The sequence below is a fragment of the Drosophila sulfurigaster genome, unplaced genomic scaffold (genome assembly GCF_023558435.1).
Source record: "Drosophila sulfurigaster albostrigata strain 15112-1811.04 unplaced genomic scaffold, ASM2355843v2 contig_63_pilon, whole genome shotgun sequence".
NCBI classification, from domain to species: Eukaryota; Metazoa; Arthropoda; class Insecta; order Diptera; family Drosophilidae; genus Drosophila; species Drosophila sulfurigaster.
This window is the reverse complement of record NW_026909672.1, coordinates 153,126-166,638: the sequence shown is the minus strand read 5'-3', so window position 1 is coordinate 166,638 and position 13,513 is coordinate 153,126. Positions and strand designations below refer to the sequence as shown.

Sequence of the window (13,513 nt, the reverse complement as noted above, 5' to 3'; positions counted from 1 at the left end):
CATTGATTACGTCCCTGCCCTTTGTGCACACCGCCCGTCGCTACTACCGATTGAATTATTTAGTGAGGTCTCCGGACGTGATCACTGTGACCCCTTGTGTGTTGCGGTTGTTTCGCAAAAGTTGACCAAACTTGATTATTTAGAGGAAGTAAGAGTCGTAACAAGGTTTCCGTAGGTGAACCTGCGAAAGGATCATTATTGTTTTAATGCATCTAACCGTTAATAAATTAAATTTGTTTTTCTCTTTTAGGGAATTGCAATATTTAATAAATTAAGTAACTAATAAATATAAATATTTTATTCAATCATATGAGATACAATTATGCAACATATAATAATTTAAATTAGCTAAAAACCGTTTGTTATGTATTATTATTATTATATACTGTATTAAGAGTGTTTTATGTGTTTTGGATAAAATAAAAACTGCGTAATATATGTACCATAATATACATGCGTTGTAAAATGTTTTGTGGGCATACATTGGTTCATAATAAATAAATTTAGCAACACCTCATATATCTTATTATTATCGATTATGTAAAACTAAGACATTTCGCAACATTTATTTAGGTATATTTGGTGTATTTTTAATTTCTTTCTATAAAAATATTATTGACGTAATGAAATAAAAAAATTGTATCACTCTAAGCGGTGGATCACTCGGCTCATGGGTTGATGAAGAACGCAGCAAACTGTGCGTCATCGTGTGAACTGCAGGACACATGAACATCGACATTTTGAACGCATATCGCAGTCCATGCTGTTATGTACTTTAATTAATTTTTTAGTGCTGCTTGGACTACATATGGTTGAGGGTTGTAAGACTATGCTAAATAAGTTGTTTAAAATTTTTCGGAATTTTAAGCACATTGTATATTGTTGGATAATATAAGTGTGAATCTAAAAGTTGTCGCTTAAGATATTCATAATATGAATTAATAAATGAATATACTAAAACTCTGTTGCATGAGAAATTTGAAGAATTATATGTTCTTTATTCATTTCAAATAATACTGAGGAATGTCTAGCATAAAATATATTATTTTATAAACTAGAATTGCCTCTTATTAACGATTATGGTATAGCGAATAATTTTGTGAATATTATGGACCTACAAAAAAGATAGTATATTTCAAAATAGGCAGAGAATTGTCTATAAGTGTAATTAAACAACCTCAACTCATATGGGACTACCCCCTGAATTTAAGCATATTAATTAGGGAGGAAAAGAAACTAACAAGGATTTTCTTAGTAGCGGCGAGCGAAAAGAAATCAGTTCAGCACTAAGTCACTTTTTCTATATGGCAAATGTGAGATGCAGTGTATGGAACGTCAATATTATGGTATGAGAAATTAACGATTTAAGCCCTTCTTAAATGAGGATATTTACCCATAGAGGGTGCCAGGCCCGTATAACGTTAATGATTATTAGATGATGTTTCCAAAGAGTCGTGTTGCTTGATAGTGCAGCACTAAGTGGGTGGTAAACTCCATCTAAAACTAAATATAACCATGAGACCGATAGTAAACAAGTACCGTGAGGGAAAGTTGAAAAGAACTCTGAATAGAGAGTTAAATAGTACGTGAAACTGCTTAGAGGTTAAGCCCGATGAACCTGAATATCCGTTATGGAAAATTCATCATTAGAATTGTAATATTTAATCAATATTATAACGATAGTGTGCATATCAGAGAACGGCACGGGTACACACACTCAACCGGTGCACCGGTTACTCATGTGCCTTTTCGATATACTTGCAATCATAAGTGTGAGTAGCCAAAAATACACATACTCATGAGGCTTATACTCATGAGCATAAGTGTATCGAAAGGCTTATACTCATGAGTATGAGTATCAAGAAAGGCCCGACACTTATTGTGCAAGTGCCGAGGCATATTCGTCAATTTGCGATCGGTGATTCTATGCACTCGGGTAAAGCCGGTGCCGGTGGTTATGGGTAATTGTATCCGATACACTTGGTAAAAAATTATGAGTGGACCGGCACGATTGTATGTATGTACATAGTATGTACTACATACATTTGTATGTTTGTATGTATGTTTGTTGAGATGCAAAAACTGCCGTCGGCTTTTTGTATTGTTGCTATTGCTGATGCGCTCTTCTTGCACTCATTTTATTTCTCGAAAATTTAAATTCGCAAACTATTTTTTTGGCTTTGTCTAGTGTATTTATTTGATGACTTATATAATTAATAAAAATTAAATGTTAAAGAATTTGTAGATGTTGGAAAGGAACAAAACAAGTAAACATCCACCTAATCAGTTTTATTAAGTGTAATTTACCTGTTTTATGAGTTTTTGGGTTTTTTACATTCATTAATAACCGGAAAATCAGACATTTGATTACCTGTTTATAACACTATTGTAAATGCTTATATAATTGCAAAAGGGTATTTTGCATATTTGTACAATTTCCATAAATTTCAGGAAAAACCATCTGATATTTTCTTTGATCATTTGTAAAAGTAAAAACACGCAAAAATCATTCACAAAGCAAAAGTCATAAAATCTAACCGCGAGCCGCGACACACAAGCATCAATAGGGGTGGGGGAAAAACACCCAAGTGTTTGATCAAATACTCGAGTGTCTGAGCAAAACACTTGGGTGTCTGAGCAAAACACTTGGGTATCTGAGCAAGACACTTGGGTGTTTTTCAGAATTTGAACAGATACTCATAAGACACAAGCCATAAGCCATTTCGTCATGAGTGCAAAATGATCGGGTGCACGAAGAACAACCACCGGCAAGACACAAGTGTGTAACATACAAGCCGAGTGCCTAAAATGATCGGGTGCCGAATAGGCAAGAGCAAGAAAGGCCTGAGTATGACAATGACTCATACTCGCAGCACTCGCATGATTTTGAGTAAGTGTGTATCTCTTACTCGGTTTGCGAGTGCTAAGTAGCACCGGCACTCAGAAATTTATGGGTGTGAGTTGAGTGTCGAAATTTGCCACCCTTGACGATGTCTGGTGCATATGGAAAACCATATAAGGACATTGTAATTTATTAGCATGTATGGAATTTATCAAACAATTTTGATAAGAGTTTATTTAAATTAACATAACATAAATTTCAAAAATAGATAAAGTGCTGATAGATTATATGAGTACAGTGCGGAATTATATAATGGCATGATTATCATTGATTTTTATGTTTATTATAAGCACTTGTATGATTAACAATGCGAAAGATTCAGGATACCTTCGGGACCCGTCTTGAAACACGGACCAAGGAGTCTAACATATGTGCAAGTTATTGGGATATAAACCTAATAGCGTAATTAACTTGACTATTATTGGGATTAGTTTTTTAACTATTTATAGTTAATTAACGCAATCCCGGGTGTTCTAAATAGTTATGTATAATAATATTTATATTATTTATGCCTTTAACTGGAACGTACCTTGAGCATATATGCTGTGACCCGAAAGATGGTGAACTTGATCAGGTTGACGTCAGGGGAAACCCTGATGGAAGACCGAAACAGTTCTGACGTGCAAATCGATTGTCAGAATTGAGTATAGGGGCGAAAGACCAATCGAACCATCTAGTAGCTGGTTCCTTCCGAAGTTTCCCTCAGGATAGCTGGTGCATTTAACTGTTGTATAAAATACTTTTATCTGGTAAAGCGAATGATTAGAGGCCTTAGGGTCGAAACGATCTTAACCTATTCTCAAATTTCAAATGGGTAAGAGCCTTAACTTTCTTGATATGAAGTTTAAGGTTATGATATAATGTGCCCAGTGGGCCACTTTTGGTAAGCAGAACTGGCGCTGTGGGATGAACCAAACGGAATGTTGTGGTGCCCAAATTAACAACTCATTCAGAAACCATGAAAGGCGTTGGTTGCTTAAAACAGCAGGACGGTGATCATGGAAGTCGAAATCCGCTAAGGAGTGTGTAACAACTCACCTGCCGAAGCAACTAGCCCTTAAAATGGATGGCGCTTAAGTTGTATACCTATACATTACCGCTAAAGTAGATGATTTATATTACTTGTAATATAAATTTTGAAACTTTAGTGAGTAGGAAGGTACAATGGTGTGCTTAGAAGTGTTTGGCGTAAGCCTGCATGGAGCCGTCATTGGTACAGATCAGAGAACTGCAAAAATCACTATTTTCTTGATTTTAACCATACGCGTACTTTTCCAATCAACTCAACTCACTGAACAAAACACAGCGATGAGTAAAATCAACTCATTTTGCTGTACACATCATTCCGATCATCTTGAGTTTTCGGCTCAAAATTTCTCATTCAACTCAACTCACTGAATAAAAAACAGTGATGAGTGAATTTCAATTTATTTTGCCGTACGCATCATTCCGATCAAAAAAATGAGTATGTGTTGACGAAAGCATCATTCGGATCAATTCGAGTTGATCGTTTATGAGTAAACGATTAGCGACAAGACGACACGAAGTGAGCATTACGAATGCATGTACAATAACAATTTCTATGCGAGCTTCTTGAAGCTTGTTGTTGTTGCTTGTTTTCGCACATTTCATCTGTGCAGAAAAAGTACCGTTTGCTGCGCGCATGAGTAAAATCATACGAGTTGATTTTTGTGAGTTGATTGCTATTCTTGTTCAAAAAATTGATTGTTGAACCGAATGAGTAGCGCCCGAAATCATTATGCTGAACACGAGCCGAATAATTTGGAGTGAAACAAAAAATCGCTCGCACCCGAGTGGATTTAAAATCTACAACGAAAATGTGAGCGCATGCAAGTTTGATCGGCTGATCCGAACAGTGTGATTATTCGGTTGTTGAGCGCGTATGAATTTTTGTCATTCACCCGAAGCCGTTCTCTGGTACAGATCTTGGTGGTAGTAGCAAATAATCGAATGAGACCTTGGAGGACTGAAGTGGAGAAGGGTTTCGTGTGCACAGTGGTTGATCACGAGTTAGTCGGTCCTAAGTTCAAGGCGAAAGCAGAAAATTTTCAAGTAAAAAAAAGTAACTAAAATTTATATTTTGTCATAATTAAAAAACTTGAATAATTTTGAACGATAGGGAATACGGTTCTAATTCCGTAACCTGTTGAGTATCCGTTTGTTATTAAATATGGGCCTCGTGTTCATCCTGGCAACAGGAACGACCATAAAGAAGCAATAACATGGTTTATGTGCTCGTTCTGGGTAAATAGAGTTTCTATCATTTATGGTAGTTTCTTGTTCCCCGTATAGTTTAGTTACGTAGCCAATTGTGGAACTTTCTTGGTAACATTTTTAAGAATACTAGTTGGGCAACTAGTTAGTTCTTTTAAATTATAACGATTATCAATTAACAATCAATTCAGAACTGGCACGGACTTGGGGAATCCGACTGTCTAATTAAAGCAAGGCATTGTGATGGACCTAGCGGGTGTTGACACAATGTGATTTCTGCCCAGTGCTCTGAATGTCAAAGTGAAGAAATTCAAGTAAGCACGGGTCAACAGCGGGAGTAACTATGACCCTCTTAAGGGAAAACTGCGGAAAAAAAAAAAAAATAGCCAAATGCCTCGTCATCTAATTAGTGACGCGCATGAATGGATTAACGAGATTCCTACTGTCCCTATCTACTCAGTCTGGTTTCAACTGTTAAGCTGAACAGATGTGCTGAGGGGTGCCTGCATTTCGTAGTGTTTTTGCGATAACAGTTATTTGTTGTCTTTCGAGTAGCGGTAAATTTTCGCGTGTGCGCTTTATGCTTCTCGTTCGCTGTGTGCGTGTGAGTAGCGTGGGAAAATCGTCGCGTGTCGTTGCGAGTGTGTACGTGCGTGTGCTTGTTTTAAGCGCTCTTAAAACAGATTAATTTCGTGTGACCTACTTTCTGGTGAGTACAGTTGTGTGTTTTAAGACTTGCACAAAAGTCTTGGATGCCAGCGTGCAAGCCGGCCGTTGGAGCTGGGGGGAGTGCTGCGTCGATGGACGACCTCCCTTCGGTGGCTGACGGGAAGGTTAAGCGGAAGGGGGGATCGGCGTCAGCGAAGAAGCTGAAGAAGGCAGCTTCTTTAGCTTCTTTAGATGATGCTGGGTTAGGTAAAGAGTATCTGGGAGCCGCTAGTGGTGGTGTCAGCGCCGTTACTAACGTGCTTAGCGTGGCTGAGGAGAATCTGGTGTCGGCAGATTCGACCCCGATGTGCTCATTGGGGAGTATGCTTGAAGAGTTTAGGGCGGCTGAAAAGACAGCAGAGGCGTTGGTTGCTCCATTGAGCAAGCCAGGACCAAAGATGCGCAAGGGAAGAGAGTGCTTAAAGCAGGCTTTAAATGCCTGAATATTCTGTGCATGGGATAATGAAATAAGACCTCTGTTCTGCTTTCATTGGTTTTCAGATCAAGAGGTAATGATTAATAGAAGCAGTTTGGGGCATTAGTATTACGACGCGAGAGGTGAAATTCTTGGACCGTCGTAAGACTAACTTAAGCGAAAGCATTTGCCAAAGATGTTTTCATTAATCAAGAACGAAAGTTGGAGGTTCGAAGGCGATCAGATACCGTCCTAGTTCTAACCATAAACGATGCCAGCTAGCAATTGGGTGTAGCTACTTTTATGGCTCTTTCAGTCGCTTCCCGGGAAACCAAAGCTTTTGGGCTCCGGGGGAAGTATGGTTGCAAAGCTGAAACTTAAAAGAATTGATGGAAGGGCACCACCAGGAGTGGAGCCTGCGGCTTAATTTGACTCAACACGGGAAAACTTACCAGGTCCGAACATAAGTGTGTAAGACAGATTGATAGCTCTTTCTCGAATCTATGGGTGGTGGTGCATGGCCGTTCTTAGTTCGTGGAGTGATTTGTCTGCTTAATTCCGATAACGAACGAGACTCAAATTTATTAAATAGATATCTTCAGGATTATGGTGTTGAAGCTTATATAGCCTTCATTCATGGTGGCAGTAAAATATTCATTGTGTTTGAATGTGTTTATAGAAGTGGAGCCGTACCTGTTGGTTTGTCCCATTATAAGGACACTAGCTTCTTAAATGGACAAATTGCGTCTAGCAATAATGAGATTGAGCAATAACAGGTCTGTGATGCCCTTAGATGTCCTGGGCTGCACGCGCGCTACAATGAAAGTATCAACGTGTATTTCCTAGACCGAGAGGTCCGGGTAAACCGCTGAACCACTTTCATGCTTGGGATTGTGAACTGAAACTGTTGACATGAACTTGGAATTCCCAGTAAGTGTGAGTCATTAACTCGCATTGATTACGTCCCTGCCCTTTGTGCACACCGCCCGTCGCTATTACCGATTGAATTATTTAGTGAGGTCTTCGGACGTGATCACTGTGACCCCTTGTGTGTTGCGGTTGTTTCGCAAAAGTTGACCGAACTTGATTATTTAGAGGAAGTAAGAGTCGTAACAAGGTTTCCGTAGGTGAACCTGCGAAAGGATCATTATTGTTTTAATGCATCTAACCGTTAATAAATTAAATTTGTTTTTCTCTTTTAGGGAATTGCAATATTTAATAAATTAAGTAACTAATAAATATAAATATTTTATTCAATCATATGAGATACAATTATGCAACATATAATAATTTAAATTAGCTAAAAACCGTTTGTTATGTATTATTATTATTATATACTGTATTAAGAGTGTTTTATGTGTTTTGGATAAAATAAAAAACTGCGTGTATATGTACCATAATATACATGCGTTGCAAAATGTATTGTGCGCATGCATTGGTTCGCAACACCTAAAGAAAAACAATGTTGTACCTGTTTGCAGGTTAACGCTTTACATATGTTGATCATAATAAATAAATTTAGCTAAAATATACTTGTCATATATCTTATTATTATCGATTATGTAAAACTAAGACATTTCGCAACATTTATTTAGGTATATTTGGTGTATTTTTAATTTCTTTCAATAAAAATATTATTGACGTAATGAAATAAAAAAATTGTATCACTCTAAGCGGTGGATCACTCGGCTCATGGGTTGATGAAGAACGCAGCAAACTGTGCGTCATCGTGTGAACTGCAGGACACATGAACATCGACATTTTGAACGCATATCGCAGTCCATGCTGTTATGTACTTTAATTAATTTTTTAGTGCTGCTTGGACTACATATGGTTGAGGGTTGTAAGACTATGCTAAATAAGTTGTTTAAATTTTTTCGGAATTTTAAGCACATTGTATATTGTTGGATAATATAAGTGTGAATCTAAAAGTTGTCGCTTAAGATATTCATAATATGAATTAATAAATGAATATACTAAAACTCTGTTGCATGAGAAATTTGAAGAATTATATGTTCTTTATTCATTTCAAATAATACTGAGGAATGTCTAGCATAAAATATATTATTTTATAAACTAGAATTGCCTCTTATTAACGATTATGGTATAGCGAATAATTTTGTGAATATTATGGACCTACAAAAAAGATAGTATATTTCAAAATAGGCAGAGAATTGTCTATAAGTGTAATTAAACAACCTCAACTCATATGGGACTACCCCCTGAATTTAAGCATATTAATTAGGGAGGAAAAGAAACTAACAAGGATTTTCTTAGTAGCGGCGAGCGAAAAGAAATCAGTTCAGCACTAATTCACTTTTTCTATATGGCAAATGTGAGATGCAGTGTATGGAACGTCAATATTATGGTATGAGAAATTAACGATTTAAGCCCTTCTTAAATGAGGATATTTACCCATAGAGGGTGCCAGGCCCGTATAACGTTAATGATTATTAGATGATGTTTCCAAAGAGTCGTGTTGCTTGATAGTGCAGCACTAAGTGGGTGGTAAACTCCATCTAAAACTAAATATAACCATGAGACCGATAGTAAACAAGTACCGTGAGGGAAAGTTGAAAAGAACTCTGAATAGAGAGTTAAATAGTACGTGAAACTGCTTAGAGGTTAAGCCCGATGAACCTGAATATCCGTTATGGAAAATTCATCATTAGAATTGTAATATTTAATCAATATTATAACGATAGTGTGCATATCAGAGAACGGCACGGGTACACACACTCAACCGGTGCACCGGTTACTCATGTGCCTTTTCGATATACTTGCAATCATAAGTGTGAGTAGCCAAAAATACACATACTCATGAGGCTTATACTCATGAGCATAAGTGTATCGAAAGGCTTATACTCATGAGTATGAGTATCAAGAAAGGCCCGACACTTATTGTGCAAGTGCCGAGGCATATTCGTCAATTTGCGATCGGTGATTCTATGCACTCGGGTAAAGCCGGTGCCGGTGGTTATGGGTAATTGTATCCGATACACTTGGTAAAAATTATGAGTGGACCGGCACGATTGTATGTATGTACATAGTATGTACTACATACATTTGTATGTTTGTATGTATGTTTGTTGAGATGCAAAAACTGCCGTCGGCTTTTTGTATTGTTGCTATTGCTGATGCGCTCTTCTTGCACTCATTTTATTTCTCGAAAATTTAAATTCGCAAACTATTTTTTTGGCTTTGTCTAGTGTATTTATTTGATGACTTATATAATTAATAAAAATTAAATGTTAAAGAATTTGTAGATGTTGGAAAGGAACAAAAACAAGTAAACATCCACCTAATCAGTTTTATTAAGTGTAATTTACCTGTTTTATGAGTTTTTGGGTTTTTTACATTCATTAATAACCGGAAAATCAGACATTTGATTACCTGTTTATAACACTATTGTAAATGCTTATATAATTGCAAAAGGGTATTTTGCATATTTGTACAATTTCCATAAATTTCAGGAAAAACCATCTGATATTTTCTTTGATCATTTGTAAAAGTAAAAACACGCAAAAATCATTCACAAAGCAAAAGTCATAAAATCTAACCGCGAGCCGCGACACACAAGCATCAATAGGGGTGGGGGAAAAACACCCAAGTGTTTGATCAAATACTCGAGTGTCTGAGCAAAACACTTGGGTGTCTGAGCAAAACACTTGGGTATCTGAGCAAGACACTTGGGTGTTTTTCAGAATTTGAACAGATACTCATAAGACACAAGCCATAAGCCATTTCGTCATGAGTGCAAAAATGATCGGGTGCACGAAGAACAACCACCGGCAAGACACAAGTGTGTAACATACAAGCCGAGTGCCTAAAATGATCGGGTGCCGAATAGGCAAGAGCAAGAAAGGCCTGAGTATGACAATGACTCATACTCGCAGCACTCGCATGATTTTGAGTAAGTGTGTATCTCTTACTCGGTTTGCGAGTGCTAAGTAGCACCGGCACTCAGAAATTTATGGGTGTGAGTTGAGTGTCGAAATTTGCCACCCTTGACGATGTCTGGTGCATATGGAAAACCATATAAGGACATTGTAATTTATTAGCATGTATGGAATTTATCAAACAATTTTGATAAGAGTTTATTTAAATTAACATAACATAAATTTCAAAAATAGATAAAGTGCTGATAGATAATATGAGTACAGTGCGGAATTATATAATGGCATGATTATCATTGATTTTTATGTTTATTATAAGCACTTGTATGATTAACAATGCGAAAGATTCAGGATACCTTCGGGACCCGTCTTGAAACACGGACCAAGGAGTCTAACATATGTGCAAGTTATTGGGATATAAACCTAATAGCGTAATTAACTTGACTATTATTGGGATTAGTTTTTTAACTATTTATAGTTAATTAACGCAATCCCGGGGTGTTCTAAATAGTTATGTATAATAATATTTATATTATTTATGCCTTTAACTGGAACGTACCTTGAGCATATATGCTGTGACCCGAAAGATGGTGAACTTGATCAGGTTGACGTCAGGGGAAACCCTGATGGAAGACCGAAACAGTTCTGACGTGCAAATCGATTGTCAGAATTGAGTATAGGGGCGAAAGACCAATCGAACCATCTAGTAGCTGGTTCCTTCCGAAGTTTCCCTCAGGATAGCTGGTGCATTTAACTGTTGTATAAAATACTCTTATCTGGTAAAGCGAATGATTAGAGGCCTTAGGGTCGAAACGATCTTAACCTATTCTCAAATTTCAAATGGGTAAGAGCCTTAACTTTCTTGATATGAAGTTTAAGGTTATGATATAATGTGCCCAGTGGGCCACTTTTGGTAAGCAGAACTGGCGCTGTGGGATGAACCAAACGGAATGTTGTGGTGCCCAAATTAACAACTCATTCAGAAACCATGAAAGGCGTTGGTTGCTTAAAACAGCAGGACGGTGATCATGGAAGTCGAAATCCGCTAAGGAGTGTGTAACAACTCACCTGCCGAAGCAACTAGCCCTTAAAATGGATGGCGCTTAAGTTGTATACCTATACATTACCGCTAAAGTAGATGATTTATATTACTTGTAATATAAATTTTGAAACTTTAGTGAGTAGGAAGGTACAATGGTGTGCTTAGAAGTGTTTGGCGTAAGCCTGCATGGAGCCGTCATTGGTACAGATCAGAGAACTGCAAAAATCACTATTTTCTTGATTTTAACCATACGCGTACTTTTCCAATCAACTCAACTCACTGAACAAAACACAGCGATGAGTAAAATCAACTCATTTTGCTGTACACATCATTCCGATCATCTTGAGTTTTCGGCTCAAAATTTCTCATTCAACTCAACTCACTGAATAAAAAACAGTGATGAGTGAATTTCAATTTATTTTGCCGTACGCATCATTCCGATCAAAAAAATGAGTATGTGTTGACGAAAGCATCATTCGGATCAATTCGAGTTGATCGTTTATGAGTAAACGATTAGCGACAAGACGACACGAAGTGAGCATTACGAATGCATGTACAATAACAATTTCTATGCGAGCTTCTTGAAGCTTGTTGTTGTTGCTTGTTTTTTTTGTCTTCGCACATTTCATCTGTGCAGAAAAGTACAGTTTGCTGCGCGCATGAGTAAAATGAGTAGCGCCCAAAATCATTATGCTGAACACGAGCCGAATAATTTGGAGTGAAACAAAAAATCGCTCGCACCCGAGTGGATTTAAAATCTACAACGAAAATGTGAGCGCATGCAAGTTTGATCGGCTGATCCGAACAGTGTGATTATTCGGTTGTTGAGCGCGTATGAATTTTTGTCATTCACCCGAAGCCGTTCTCTGGTACAGATCTTGGTGGTAGTAGCAAATAATCGAATGAGACCTTGGAGGACTGAAGTGGAGAAGGGTTTCGTGTGCACAGTGGTTGATCACGAGTTAGTCGGTCCTAAGTTCAAGGCGAAAGCCGAAAATTTTCAAGTAAAAAAAAGTAACTAAAATTTATATTTTGTCATAATTAAAAAACTTGAATAATTTTGAACGAAAGGGAATACGGTTCCAATTCCGTAACCTGTTGAGTATCCGTTTGTTATTAAATATGGGCCTCGTGTTCATCCTGGCAACAGGAACGACCATAAAGAAGCAATAACATGGTTTATGTGCTCGTTCTGGGTAAATAGAGTTTCTATCATTTATGGTAGTTTCTTGTTCCCCGTATAGTTTAGTTACGTAGCCAATTGTGGAACTTTCTTGGTAACATTTTTAAGAATACTAGTTGGGCAACTAGTTAGTTCTTTTAAAATATAACGATTATCAATTAACAATCAATTCAGAACTGGCACGGACTTGGGGAATCCGACTGTCTAATTAAAGCAAGGCATTGTGATGGACCTAGCGGGTGTTGACACAATGTGATTTCTGCCCAGTGCTCTGAATGTCAAAGTGAAGAAATTCAAGTAAGCACGGGTCAACAGCGGGAGTAACTATGACCCTCTTAAGGAAAACTGCGGAAAAAAAAATAGCCAAATGCCTCGTCATCTAATTAGTGACGCGCATGAATGGATTAACGAGATTCCTACTGTCCCTATCTACTCAGTCTGGTTTCAACTGTTAAGCTGAACAGATGTGCTGAGGGTGCCTGCATTTCGTAGTGTTTTGCGATAACAGTTATTTGTTGTCTTTCGAGTAGCGGTAAATTTTCGCGTGTGCGCTTTATGCTTCTCGTTCGCTGTGTGCGTGTAAGTAGCGTGGGAAAATCGTCGCGTGTCGTTGCGAGTGTGTACGTGCGTGTGCTTGTTTTAAGCGCTCTTAAAACAGATTAATTTCGTGTGACCTACTTTCTGGTGAGTACAGTTGTGTGTTTTAAGACTTGCACAAAAGTCTTGGATGCCAGCGTGCAAGCCGGCCGTTGGAGCTGGGGGGAGTGCTGCGTCGATGGACGACCTCCCTTCGGTGGCTGACGGGAAGGTTAAGCGGAAGGGGGGATCGGCGTCAGCGAAGAAGCTGAAGAAGGCAGCTTCTTTAGATGTTGCTGGGTTAGGTAAAGAGTATCTGGGAGCCGCTAGTGGCGGTGTCAGCGCCGTTACTAACGTGCTTAGCGTGGCTGAGGAGAATCTGGTGTCGGCAGATTCGACCCCGATGTGCTCATTGGGGAGTATGCTTGAAGAGTTTAGGGCGGCTGAAAAGGCAGCAGAGGCGTTGGTTGCTCCATTGAGCAAGCCAGGACCAAAGATGCGCAAGGGAAGAGAGTGCTTAAAGCAGGCTTTAAATGCCTGAATATTCTGTGCATGG

At 38.1% G+C, this 13,513-nt stretch overlaps 2 pseudogenes; both read left to right on the top strand.

Moving 5' to 3' along the window:
* Nucleotides 1-643: 643 nt before the first annotated feature.
* LOC133849820 (5.8S ribosomal RNA) lies at nt 644-822 on the top strand (annotated as a pseudogene).
* A 7,103-nt stretch (nt 823-7,925) lies between these two features.
* LOC133849819 (5.8S ribosomal RNA) lies at nt 7,926-8,104 on the top strand (annotated as a pseudogene).
* Nucleotides 8,105-13,513: the final 5,409 nt, after the last annotated feature.